Source organism: Ranitomeya imitator, chromosome 2 (assembly GCF_032444005.1).
Source record: "Ranitomeya imitator isolate aRanImi1 chromosome 2, aRanImi1.pri, whole genome shotgun sequence".
NCBI classification, from domain to species: Eukaryota; Metazoa; Chordata; class Amphibia; order Anura; family Dendrobatidae; genus Ranitomeya; species Ranitomeya imitator.
This window is the reverse complement of record NC_091283.1, coordinates 788990073-789004675: the sequence shown is the minus strand read 5'-3', so window position 1 is coordinate 789004675 and position 14603 is coordinate 788990073. Positions and strand designations below refer to the sequence as shown.

At 45.3% G+C, this 14603-nt stretch overlaps 1 protein-coding gene across 1 annotated transcript in view; it reads right to left on the bottom strand.

Moving 5' to 3' along the window:
* ZNF365 (zinc finger protein 365) overlaps positions 1-14603 on the bottom strand; it is a 46523-nt gene that overhangs the window by 10200 nt on the left and 21720 nt on the right. The gene's annotated exons all lie outside the window — the stretch shown is intronic.

Genomic DNA, 14603 nt, shown 5'->3' with positions numbered 1-14603 from the left:
CCCACGCAATTTTCTCCGCCAGAGTAGTAAAGCCAGTGACTGAGGGCAGATATTAATAACCTGGAGAGGGTCCACGGTTATTGCCCCCCCCCCCCCTGGCTAAAAACATCTGCCCCCAGCCACCCCAGAAAAGGCACATCTGTAAGATGCGCCTATTCTGACACTTGGCCAGTCTCTTCCCACTCCCGTGTAGCGGTGGGATATGGGGTAATGAAGGGTTAATGCCACCTTGCTATTGTAAGGTGACATTAAGCCAGATTAATAATGGAAAGGCGTCAATTATGACACCTATCCATTATTAATCCAATAGTCTGAAATGGTTAAAAAAAACACAAACACATTATTAAAAAGTCTTTTAATGAAATAAAAACACATGTTGTTTTAATATTTTATTATTCTGGTAATCCACCGGAAGACCCTCGCTCTGTGACAAAGAAAAAATAATAAACCAACAATATCCATACCTTCCGAGGATCTGTAACGTCCCACGTTGTAAATCTATCTGAAGGGGTTAATTTTTTTTACAGCCAGGAGCTCTGCTATAATGCAGCTATGCTCCTGACTGTAAAACCCCAGCGAATGAATGGAAACTAGGTCAATGACCTGTAGTTACCTTCATTCGCGGTGAGGCGCCCTCAGACTTTCTGACTATTGGATTAATAATGGATAGGTGTCATAATTGACGCCTCTCCATTATTAATCTGGCTTAATGTCACCTTACAATAGCAAGGTGGCATTAACCCTTCATTACCCCATATCCCACCGCTACACGGGAATGGGAAGAGAGTGGCCAAGTGCCAGAATAGGCGCATCTTCCAGATGTGCCTTTTCTGGGGTGGCTGGGGGCAGATGTTTTTAGTCAGGGGGGCCAATAACCGTGGACCCTCTCCAGGCTATTAATATCTGCCCTCAGTCACTGGCTTTACTACTCTGGCGGAGAAAATTGCGCGGGAGCCCACGCCAATTTTTTCCGCCATTTAACCCTTTAATTTAATAGCTAGAACGCCCAAATTTTGCACATACACACTACTAACATTAGTAGTGTGGAATATGCAAAAAAAAAATGGGAATATAACATGGTTTACTGTATGTAAACCATGTCACATATCATGTCGGGTTTTGGAAGGAGATAGCAAAAGCCGGCAATTGAATTACCGGCTTTTAAGCGATCTAGCGCTGTATGAAATATTAATATATATATATATATACATATATGTGTCTCACTTTATATATATATATATATATATATATATATATACCTATTCTATGTGTAGACATTTATTCTACGTATTCTATTGTAAGCTGTCAGTGTGATTTTACTGTACACCGCACTGAATTGCCGGCTTTTCTCTCTAACACCGCTGCGTATTTCTCGCAAGTCACACTGTTGGTCCGTGTGTAATCCGTATTTTTCTGGCTTCCATAGACTTTCATTGGCGATTTTTTTGCGCAATACGGTGACAAACGCAGCATGCTGCGATTTTCTACGGCCGTAGAAAGCCGTATAATACGGATCAGTAAAATACGGCAGATAGGAGCTGGGGCATAGAGAATAATTGGGCCGTGTGTAATGCGTGTTTTACGGACGTATTTTATGCGCTCATACGTCCGTAAAACTCGCTAGTGTGACGCCGGCCTTATAGTAATCTTTCCACCAAATTCTCCTCCCCACCACCAATACACATATATACTTACCTTGGCCTTGTATACATGATAGAAAGAGAGGGGTAAACCATTTGCAACTTAACTTGCCTGAGAACAAAAGGATTGGGCATGCTGAAATCCAACAGCCTGATCATTTCTCGACATCTGGTGCCGAGGGAAAGTCAGGACAGCAGCTGATCAAGTTTTATTGGTAAGTTTGGCTAAAACTGTATTAATGCGTATTGCCAGTTTAAGAGTCCAAAGAGCAATTAAACAGCCCTGTACATGAAAATAATGAATTAATATGCACACCACCTAAATAAATGCCAAAAGGACACGCTTTTGTGTCATGTGAATAAAATTCTTTGGATACACTGCACTGCAATGTAAAAATGACCTGTGAACTTCGCCTTCCCTTGTAATAATCCTGCCTGTATTATAGACCAGAGCTGCACTCACAACTTTGTCTATGGCCGCTGGAACCAACCTACAGCATATGACTATACACAACCCAACAGCTTCACTGCTGCAAAGGAGTGTTCTGAGTTCAGTGCATCACTGTCCATCATCTTGGACCAGTTTGTACAGATGTCTGAATGCGCCCTAACAGCGAGTAACATATACACTAAGGCCGGGGTCACACTTGCGAGAAACTCGCACGAGTTTTGCGTCTCAATACCCGGCACTGTCACCGGCACTCGGACTGGATCGCTCAGCTACATAGAAATACATGCACTGCACACTCCGGTCCTGAGTGTCGACATAGAAATACATGCACCGCGCACTCCGGTCCTGAGTGTCGACATAGAAATACATGCACCGCGCACTCCGGTCCTGAGTGCCGACATAGAAATACATGCACCGCGCACTCCGGTCCTGAGTGCCGACATAGAAATACATGCACCGCACACTCTGGTCCTGAGTGTCGACATAGAAATACATGCACCGCGCACTCCGGTCCTGAGTGCCGACATAGAAATACATGCACCGCACACTCCGGTCCTGAGTGTTGACATAGAAATACATGCACCGCACACTCCGGTCCTGAGTGTCGACATAGAAATACATGCACCGTACACTCCGGTCCTGAGTGCCGACATAGAAATACATGCACCGCACACTCCGGTCCTGAGTGTCGACATAGAAATACATGCACCGCACACTCTGGTCCTGAGTGCCGACATAGAAATACATGCACCGTACACTCCGGTCCTGAGTGTCGACATAGAAATACATGCACCGCACACTTCGGTCCTGAGTGCCGACATAGAAATACATGCACCGTACACTCCGGTCCTGAGTGCCGGCAGCAGTGCCGGGTCTAGAGACGCAAGACTCGTGCGAGTTTCTCGCAAATTTGACCCCGGCCTTACTATGGATCTCCTGATCCAAACATACAATGTCCTAGGCAAAGCAAAGTACTGCAGTGCGCAGGCACTGGGAAAGGTCAGAGAGGCCCTGCGCCTGCGCACTGCAGTACTTTGCTCTGCCCTCAACAGGGCAGACAAAGTACGCCTGCGCTGGAGCTGCAGCCTGAAGACAAGATGAGGACATCATCGTAAGAAGATGGGAGGCCCCGGACCGCGACGCCCACCGCAGCGGGACCACCCCTGGGTGAGTATAATCTAACCTCTTTTCTTATCTTTCAGGATACATCGGGGCTTATCTACAGCATTACAGAATGCTGTAGATAAGCCCCTGATGCCGGAGGGCTTAGCTCATCTTCGATTTTGGGGGTGACAGGTTCCCTTTAATAATTCAATTAAAAAAAAAATTTTGGTGTCTTAACACCCGTAATGATGAACATGAACATGATTAAGGGTGTTACGACACCTGAAGTGCTTAGCGCCAATTCACTCACCATCATCTTACCAGATGTTGTTTGTATGAATTGTATCTGAATAAAGAAGAACCTGTCCGTCAAGCTTAACTCCTTTCCTTTCTACTACTTGCAGAACTCTGCAAGCATGTTTTCTAAACTTTCCAGAGTCTGCAATTACATTGGAAATTAGACATAAAAAATATAAATGTAATGATGATGGAGCGCCCCCATGGGGCCATGAGGTACTCGGTACCGGGTCCTTCGGTTCACAGGGGGATGTCACGGTGGCTTACCCGGTCCGTGGCCCTGGGACATCCGTATAAAAGGGGAAGGTCTTTAAGGGGAATGTTCATGACGCCACCTGTGGTATTCGGTCAGGGTGACCGACGCTGCTTTAAGGGGTCCGCTGGGGTGATGTTATGACAGCTAGATGGTATACCTTCCCACAGGTGAATGATATCCCCAGGGCTTCCCGGTGTGTAGATGGTGAATGATGAATGGCGCAGTGAAGAACGAGGAAACAAGGTTGCAGTCTCTTCACCTTTACTGAGGACTTCAGCATCCACAGTCCAGGGCACCAGATCACAGGGCGGGCAGAGTCCAGCTGGTTTGGAGGCAAGTCCAGAGTCCGCTTGTCCAGGTGGAAATCAGTTGCCTTCCTTTGCGCTGCAGTGGTGTAGTCCCTTACTGCCTATGGCTTCACATAAGGGTCTCACAAATGCAATGTTTCTCTCTCTCTGTCCCCCATATAGGATAGGTCAAAACCAGTATGACTGGTGACTTGAGCCTGTTTATAGGGTCTCTTAGATAACCCGGCTCTGTAGTTGTCACCGTGCCTCCTGGGTGTAAGTGCGGACAGGTAACTTGCAATTAGCTGTCCTGACGGTCTCTCTGAAATAAGGCGTAGAGGTCCTTACTCCCTCGGTGTTCCGGCTACCGGGATGTTGCGCCTCAGAAGGAGACAGCTTGAGCAGGGCTGGACCCCTTCTGGTATCCTCTCCTTTGCTACGACTTTCTTCACGATTGCTGCAATACAATTCTGCCTTCTGAATGTCTTTTTCTAGGAGCTGCAGCTCTGAGGGCATGCACAGCTCCTTTGGACCCTCTGTCCACCTCAGACTACTGTCTGGAACCGACTAACTTTCCCTACAGACTACCAGTTATATATATATGTGGGGAGAGACCTAATAAATAGGGTCAGGCGCTCCCCCTGGTGGTCTGGAGTGTGAAATGTGTTGCATGTTTGTGATACCTGGATGCAGTTATCTTTCTTTGCCTCCAAACGTAGTATCACTCTCCCCGAGAGGAAAGCAATACCACTGCGACGACCAGGACCCTGGGGCGCCACAATGACATGCCCCATCCCCGCCCCACCTATAACCCAAATGAAAGAAATATACTAAAAACAACTTCACTATCCAAAAACCACAGTTACTAGCCCTACCCCCTCAGGACCCCAAAAAAAGGAGCAAACTGAAATGTCTAGTTTTTGATACGTTTTCATTTTGGATTCCACAAAAAAAAAAAAAGAAACAAATTACTGGTATCACAAAAAAAAATGCAAAAAATAATTAATTAACTAGACAAGAAAAAAAGGGGTTGTATCTTTTAAACCTACATGCAGAATGAAAATAGAAAATGTGTCTGTCTTGGAACAGGTAAAAATCTCCCAGTCTTGAACTGGTTAATCTGGGATTAAATACTTAGAAGGAGAAAAGATATGTAGAAAGGGCTATGAGATTAGCCTAGATATCCTGTCTAAATTCCGAACATTCAAACAACCTGTACATGGAGCAGTTGCAGAGCCAGCATACTCCGATGTGCGAAGTGGCGTACGTATTCCTATTAATTTCTACGGGGGGTCCGGAGACTGCACAGACACACTCGGCTGTTTTTATAGTCCCATCTTCAGTTCACGGCTGCAGGACGCAGTTATAAACCATAAAAAGCCGAGATAGGAATAACCCTATAACAATGTGGCACTGGTACAATAATCAGCGAAGAAAATGAGGAAACATCTTATTAAAGAAACAAAATCGTGAAACATTGGGGGAGATTTACTAAGCAAAATGCATCACAGCAGTCTGGTTCTATTTGTGCTAAAGAGTAAATCATCTGGCAATTTTATTACCGTATGTGTTTTTACAATTGTAAAGCCTTTATATAGTCTACAAAAGTGACGTAATAAAATGGGCGGACACAGACAGAAGAGGACCGCTGTGCAACAACAGTATACGGGTCCTGTACAGTCCAATAATGAGACAGTGGCAGAAGCTGCTGGCAGCATTGGGGGTGGTACTGGCCCCCTTACCTCTTGGGCCCCTGTGCGGCTGCACAGGTTGCATCAATGGTGTGTTTGTCCCGGGTGCCAGATATATAAATGACATGTGCCATTGTTTGGAACCAAAATATTGGAGTAAAATATGCCAGCCAGAAGGTGTAAGGACGGGAGAGTGACTGACGTGCATCGAATTATCACAGAGAGAAAAACCTACATTTGATGCCTTTTCTACCTGTCTCAAGTGTCATGCAGTGTAAATATAGGACATAATTGTCTTCTACTGCATCAGATTTGTCTTGTGTAAAGGTACCTTCACACTGAGTGACTTTAGAATGATAACGATAGCGATCCGTGATGTTGCAGCGTCCTGGATAGTGATATCGTTGTGTTTGACACGCAGCAGCGATCTGGATCCTGCTGTGACATCGCTGGTCGGAGCTAGAAGGCCAGCACCTTATTTCGTCGCTGGATCACCCGCTGACATCGCTGAATCGGCGTGTGTGACCCCGATCCAGCAATATCTTCACTTGTAACCAGGGTAAACATCAGGTTACTAAGTGCAGGGCCACGCTTAGTAACCAGATATTTACCCTGGTTACCATTGTAAATGTAAAAAAAAAACACTACATACTTACATTCCGGTGTCTGTCGCGTCCCCCGGCGTCAGCTTCCCTGCACTGTGTCAGCGCCGGCCGGCCGTAAAGCAGAGTACAGTGGTGACGTCACCGCTCTGCTTTACGGCCGGCGCTTACACAGTGCAGGGAAGCTGAAGGCGGGGGACGCGACAGACACCGAAATGTAAGTATGTAGTGTTTTTTGGTTTTTTTTACATTTACAATGGTAACCAGGGTAAACATCAGGTTACTAAGCGCGGCCCTGCGCTTAGTAACCCGATGTTTACCCTGGTTACCAGGGGACTTCGGCATCGTTGGTCGCTGGAGAGCTGTCTGTGTGACAGCTCTCCAACGACCACACAACGACGAAACACTTAATGTGACGGTACCTTTATTAGTATTTGTGAAAAATGAGACAGGATTTAGTTCTCACTGACATGTACGGTAGGTAATTGCTTATACAAAAAGTTTCCCTCACCGCCCTGTCTGCTATAGAGACCAAGCAATCTTGGTCAGATGCCCTCAGAAGATCCCTGGCAGAAGATATGACAGATAAGGGAAATATTGGCCTCTGTTTTATGCCAGAATCCTAGATGTCTAGCTTGAGGGTATGTTCACATGCTGCGTTTTTGCTGCATTTTTTTAAAATGCAATTTTAAGTAACATTTTACAGTACCAGCAAAAGCTGTGAGATTTAATAAATCTCATACACACATTGGGGTTTTTTCCTGACTGAATTGGAAAACTACAAATAATCAAGTCCCCCATATATATAATAAAGAGGAAGCAAGAGGAAAAACAAAAGTCACGTATCATTAAAATCCAATAATTTATTTAATTTAAATATTAAAAATCACAAACAATTGAGGGTCATACAGTAACCAGGAATAAATAATTAATTGGACATATATAAGTAATAATAACCCAACTAATCCACCTAATCCATTTTACACATCCCACCAACAAAAATCAATAGAAAATGCTCAAATGCCAAAAGTTTTTTTCTCTTGTAAAAAATGGGATGATTAGAGTAAGAAAGTGATTAGTGCAAATAGGTGCTTTTATAAAGCTCAATGTCCATATGTAAAATAAACCATTTTTACTTACACAGAATATTATCCCGGTGTCTGTACCCTCAAGAACCCCGACAGCGCTGTTTCCCCATAATGGCTTCCTCAAAAGGGGGCATGTGTATTGAGGAAGCCATTACAGCAAAACGGCGCTGTCGGGGTTCTTGAGGGTACAGACACCGGGATAATATTCAAAGAAAGTAAAAATGGTTTATTTTACATATGGACATTGAGCTGTATAAAAGTTACTGTATGACCCTCAATTGTTTGTGATTTTCCTTTGTTTTATTTTTAATATTCATACATTAAATAAATTATTGGATTTTAATGATACGTGATTTTCGTTTTTCCTCTTGTTTCCTTTTTATTATATACTAGATGGTGGCCCGATTCTAACGCATCGGGTATTCTAGAATATGTATGTATATAGCAGCCACATAGTATATAGCAGCCATGTAGTATATAACGCAGCCCACGCAGTATATAACACAGCCCACATAGTATATAACACTGCCCACGTAGTACATAGCAGCCGTGTAGTATATAACGCAGCCCACGCAGTATGTAACACAGCCCACGTAGTATGTAACACAGCCCACATAGTATATAGCAATGTGGGCACTATCTGCGTGGTTAAAAAAAGACTTAAAATAAATAATAAACATATACTCACCTTCCGTAGACCCCCTTGTAGTCCTGGCGCTTGTGTGCGGTGCACGCGGCAGCTTTTGGTCCCAGGGTTGGTATGAGCGCAGGACCTGTGATAACGTCGCGGTAGCATGACCGTGACGTCATGGCAGGTCCTTCTCGCATAGCATCCTTGGCACCGGAACATGCCGCTTGCACTGCCGAGGACAGCGCCACGTCGGAGGGTGAGAATAACCTTTTTTTTTTATTATTATTATTTGTAACATTAGATCTTTTTACTATTGATGCTGCATACACAGCATCAATAGTAAAAAGTTGGTCACACAGGGTTAATAGCTGCGTTAATGGAGTGCGTTACACCGTGGCATAACTCGGTCCATTAACGCTCCCATTAACCCTGTGTGAGGGCTGACTGGAGAGGGGTATGGAGCAGGCACTGACTGCGGGGAGGAAGGAGCGGCCATTTTGTGGCTGGACTGTGCCCGTCGCTGATTGGTTGTGGCAATGGTCGTGGGCATTTTGCCACGACCAATCAGCGACTTGGATTTCCATGACAGACAGAGGCCGCGACCAATGAATATCTGTGACAGACAGACAGAAGGACAGACAGAAGTGACCCTTAGACAATTATATAGTAGATATGGGGGACTTGATTAGTTGTATATGCTTGGAGGTTATATTTATTATTTTGGACGTTTGAAATGTATATGAATTATTATTATTATTATTATTATTTATTTATATAGCACCATTGATTCCATGGTGCTGTACATGAGAAGGGGTTACAAACAAGTTACAAATATCACATACAGAAAACAAACTAACAATGACGGACTGATACAGAGGGGCGAGGACCCTGCCCTTGCGGGCTTACATTCTACAGGATTATGGGGAAGGAGACAGTAGGTTGAGGGTTGCAGGAGCTCCGGTGTTGGTGAGGCGGTAGCTTCGTTGGTGATGAGGCAGCAGCGGTGTCAGTGCAGGCTGTAGGCTTTCCTGAAGAGATGAGTTTTCAGGTTCCGTCTGAAGGATCCGACTGTGGTTGATAGTCGGACGTGTTGGGGCAGAGAGTTCCAGAGGATGGGGGATATTCGGGAGAAGTCTTGGAGGCGATTGGATGAGGAGCGAATAAGTGTGGAGGAGAGAAGGAGGTCTTGGGAGGACCGGAGGTCACGTGAGGGAAGATATCGAGAGATTAGTTCAGAGATATATGGAGGAGACAGGTTGTGGATGGCTTTGTAGGTCAGTATTAGCAATATTGGAACACTGCTTTGTTTTTGCAAACTGCAGCATGTCACTTCTTTCAGCGTTTTTACTCATAGAAAGCAATAAGTGCAAAAGTGCAGCAAAAAACACAGATATCAGGTTTTGCTGCGTTTTTTGTGCAAAAACCTAAGGAAGTTGCATCATGTTTTTTTTTGTTTTTTTTTGTTTGTTTTTTGGGGGGGGGGGGCACTAAACTTTATCAGCATGCACAAGAGACAATAAAAAGGCATCAAAAACTGCTTTTTGTAAGCAGCTTCTTTACGTCCAAGAGAGCAGGTTTCGCCTGCAGAAAAAAAAGCAGCAAAAACGCAACGTGCGGACATAGTCTTAAAACAGTTTTCTGTTTGCAAAGAGCATGTAGAAACAAGCAACTTTACACCGTTAATGGGTTGTCGGTCTTTTGAAAAAAAATCTTCAGTCACTATGTGCAAAGCAGGATTCTAAAGTATTGCTGCTAAAATCAGGTGGCAATGGGGCCTCATGTATGTGATATGCATTCTCCCACCCACATTCCGACTAGACGTGCGCGACCTTGCATGTCTAGTCAGAATGTGGCTATACATATTGCATACTTGTGGACACATGACCGACTGCTCCCGGTAACATAGTAACATAGTAACATAGTTAGTGAGGCCGAAAAAAGACATTTGTCCATCCAGTTCAGCCTATATTCCATCATAATAAATCCCCAGATCTACGTCCTTCTACAGAACCTAATAATTGTATGATACAATATTGTTCTGCTCCAGGAAGACATCCAGGCCTCTCTTGAACCCCTCAACTGAGTTCGCCATCACCACCTCCTCAGGCAAGCAATTCCAGATTCTCACTGCCCTAACAGTAAAGAATCCTCTTCTATGTTGGTGAAAAAACCTTCTCTCCTCCAGACGCAAAGAATGCCCCCTTGTGCCCGTCACCTTCCTTGGTATAAACAGATCCTCAGCGAGATATTTGTATTGTCCCCTTATATACTTATACATGGTTATTAGATCGCCCCTCAGTCATCTTTTTTCTAGACTAAATAATCCTAATTTCGCTAATCTATCTGGGTATTGTAGTCCTCTCATCCCCTTTACTGGACCAAGTACTCCATGTGCGGTCTAACTAGGGATTTGTACAGAGGCAGTATAATGCTCTCATCATGTGTATCCAGACCTCTTTTAATGCACCCCATGATCCTGTTTGCCTTGGCAGCTGCTGCCTGGCACTGGCTGCTCCAGGTAAGTTTATCATTAACTAGGATCCCCAAGTCCTTCTCCCTGTCAGATTTACCCAGTGGTTTCCCATTCAGTGTGTAATGGTGATATTGATTCCTTCTTCCCATGTATATAACCTTACATTTATCATTGTTAAACCTCATCTGCCACGTTTCAGCCCAAGTTTCCAACTTATCCAGATCCATCTGTAGCAGAATACTATCTTCTCTTGTATTAACTGCTTTACATAGTTTTGTATCATCTGCAAATATCGATATTTTACTGTGTAAACCTTCTACCAGATCATTAATGAATATGTTGAAGAGAACAGGTCCCAATACTGACCCCTGCGGTACCCCACTGGTCACAGCGACCCAGTTAGAGACTATACCATTTATAACCACCCTCTGCTTTCTATCACTAAGCCAGTTACTAACCCATTTACACACATTTTCCCCCAGACCAAGCATTCTCATTTTGTGTACCAACCTCTTGTGCGGCACGGTATCAAACGCTTTGGAAAAATCGAGATATACCACGTCCAATGACTCACCGTGGTCCAGCCTATAGCTTACCTCTTCATAAAAACTGATTAGATTGGTTTGACAGGAGCGATTTCTCATAAACCCATGCTAATATGGAGTTAAACAGTTATTCTCATTGAGATAATCCAGAATAACATCCCTCAGAAACCCTTCAAATATTTTACCAACAATAGAGGTTAGACTTACTGGCCTATAATTTCCAGGTTCACTTTTAGAGCCCTTTTTGAATATTGGCACCACATTTGCTATGCGCCAGTCCTGCGGAACAGACCCTGTCGCTATAGAGTCCCTAAAAATAAGAAATAATGGTTTATCCATTACATTACTTAGTTCTCTTAGTACTCGTGGGTAGAGTTGAGCGACCTTGACCTTTTTAGAGTCGAGCCGGGTTTCGCGAAACCCGACTATCTCAAAAGTCGGGTCGAGTGAAATCGGCCGATTATGACGTAAAGTCGAGATCGACCGAAACACGAAACCCAATGCAAGTCAATGGGGCAGCATAGTCGGCAGTGAGTGGGGGCCAGGAAAACACCTAGAGTGCCCATTTTAATGTCAAAACCATCCATTCTTCTTAATGAAGCTTGTCAAGCGTAATTTACCTTATAATAATTGGAAGGCATTTGAAATTGGGGTTCATTTGGCTAAAGTTGTGGTGGGTAGGGCTGGTTCAAGTAATTAGTGGGCCCAGGAAATCTGGACCACGTCACGGCAGTGGAGCAGGGAGAGGTAAGTATTTCAACTTTGCAAGTGCTGTGAACCTGAGCAAGCAGGGGGGGCCCACTCGTTGGCATTGGCACTGGCACAGGGCCCCTCAAAGTACAGCGGTGTGTTTGCACGGCGGGGGCGCCTCCCACTGGCAGCAACACTTTTGCGTACTATGAGAGGCCCTGTGCCAGTGACGTCGCCAACTAGTATTCCTCCCCCCACCTGATGAAGGAACCTGCACTTTCATCTGCACCTTCCTCTTTGTCCCCGTGTAAGGTGGTATGGTATGCGGGAAGAGCAACCTGACTTTCAGCAGGGTCACAATGTTGTTGTGTAGCGTGCACGGGGAATGTTGCGTTATGGGTCAATGTACCAGCAGACTCATCTATCACTGGCTGGGCAATGGGCAGGATGAGGAGGAAACACAGATATAGGCCCAAAGAATAAAGTTGGCTAAATGCAGTTCAAAATTGGTAACACAGGAATAACCAGGGGGCATTGCAGTGGAGGACAACTGGAATGAGAGGCTGACACAGAGAGTAGGCCCAAATCAGTAAGTAGTCGAAATGCAGTTCAAAATTGGCAACCGTAGTAAACAGGCGGCACAGCTTTGTTCAGTGGAGGAGAACAGCAAGGAGTGGCAGACACCGATAGTAGGCCCCAACCCAACTAGTAGGCCAAATGCAGTCTAACATTAACAACTACTTAACGAGCGCCTGAAAACGGAATTTCAGGACAGGAAACCAGGAGAACAGCAAGGAGTGGCAGACACCGATAGTAGGCCCCAAACCAACTAGTACGCCAAATGCAGTTGTTCCGTTTAACCACAATTTAATGAGAGCCTGAAGATAGAAGTTCAGGAAAGGCAACCTGGAGAACACCTTGGAGTGGAACACACCATCTCTCTACACCCCATACCCAATTTGTAGGCCTAATGCAGCGTAGTTTCCAACAACTACTAAACGAGAGCCGGAAGATCGAAGCTCAGGAAAGGCAACCTGGGGAACACCTTGGAGTGGAACACACCATCTCTCTACACCCCATATCCAATTTGTAGGCCTAATGCAGTGTAGTTTCCAAGAACTACTAAACGAGAGCCGGAAGATCGAAGCTCAGGAAAGGCAACCTGGAGAACACCTTGGAGTGGAACACACCATCTCTCTACACCCCATACCCAATTTGTAGGCCTAATGCAGTGTAGCTTCCAAGAACTACTAAACGAAAGCCGGAAGATCGAAGCTCAGGAAAGGCAACCTGGAGAACACCTTGGAGTGGAACACACCATCTCTCTACACCCCATACCCAATTTGTAGGCCTAATGCAGCGTAGTTTCCAACAACTACTAAACGAGAGCATCATGATCGAAGCATTGGCGAGGAAACCTGGGGAACACCTTGGAGTGGAACACACCATCTCTCTACACCCCATACCAAATTTGTAGGCCTAATGCAGCGTAGTTTCCAACAACTACTAAACGAGAGCCGGAAGATCGAAGCTCAGGAAAGGCAACCTGGGGAACACCTTGGAGTGGAACACACCATCTCTCTACACCCCATACCCAATTTGTAGGCCTAATGCAGTGTAGTTTCCAAGAACTACTAAACGAGAGCCGGAAGATCGAAGCTCAGGAAAGGCAACCTGGAGAACACCTTGGAGTGGAACACACCATCTCTCTACACCCCATACCCAATTTGTAGGCCTAATGCAGTGTAGTTTCCAACAACTACTAAACGAGAGCCGGAAGATCGAAGCTCAGGAAAGGCAACCTGGAGAACACCTTGGAGTGGAACACACCATCTCTCTACACCCCATACCCAATTTGTAGGCCTAATGCAGCGTAGTTTCCAACAACTACTAAACGAGAGCATGATGATCGAAGCATTGGCGAGGAAACCTGGGGAACACCTTGGAGTGGAACACACCATCTCTCTACACCCCATACCCAATTTGTAGGCCTAATGCAGCGTAGTTTCCAACAACTACTAAACGAGAGCCGGAAGATCGAAGCTCAGGAAAGGCAACCTGGAGAACACCTTGGAGTGGAACACACCATCTCTCTACACCCCATACCCAATTTGTAGGCCTAATGCAGTGTAGTTTCCAAGAACTACTAAACGAGAGCTGGAAGATCGAAGCTCAGGAAAGGCAACCTGGAGAACACCTTGGAGTGGAACACACCATCTCTCTACACCCCATACCCAATTTGTAGGCCTAATGCAGCGTAGTTTCCAACAACTACTAAACGAGAGCCGGAAGATCGAAGCTCAGGAAAGGCAACCTGGAGAACACCTTGGAGTGGAACACACCATCTCTCTACACCCCATACCCAATTTGTAGGCCTAATGCAGCGTAGTTTCCAACAACTACTAAACGAGAGCCGGAAGATCGAAGCTCAGGAAAGGCAACCTGGAGAACACCTTGGAGTGGAACACACCATCTCTCTACACCCCATACCCAATTTGTAGGCCTAATGCAGTGTAGTTTCCAACAACTACTAAACGAGAGCCGGAAGATCGAAGCTCAGGAAAGGCAACCTGGGGAACACCTTGGAGTGTAACACACCATCTCTCTCCACCCGATACCCATTTTGTAGGCCTAATGCAGCGTAGTTTCCAACAACTACTAAACGAGAGTCGGAAGACCGAAGCAATGGCAAGGAAACCTGGGGAACACCTTGGAGTGTAACACACCATCTCTCTCCACCCCATACCCAATTTGTAGGCCTAATGCAGCCTACTTTCCGACAACTACTAAACGAGAGCATGAAGATCGAAGCTCAGGAAAGGCAACCTGGGGAACACCTTGGAGTGTA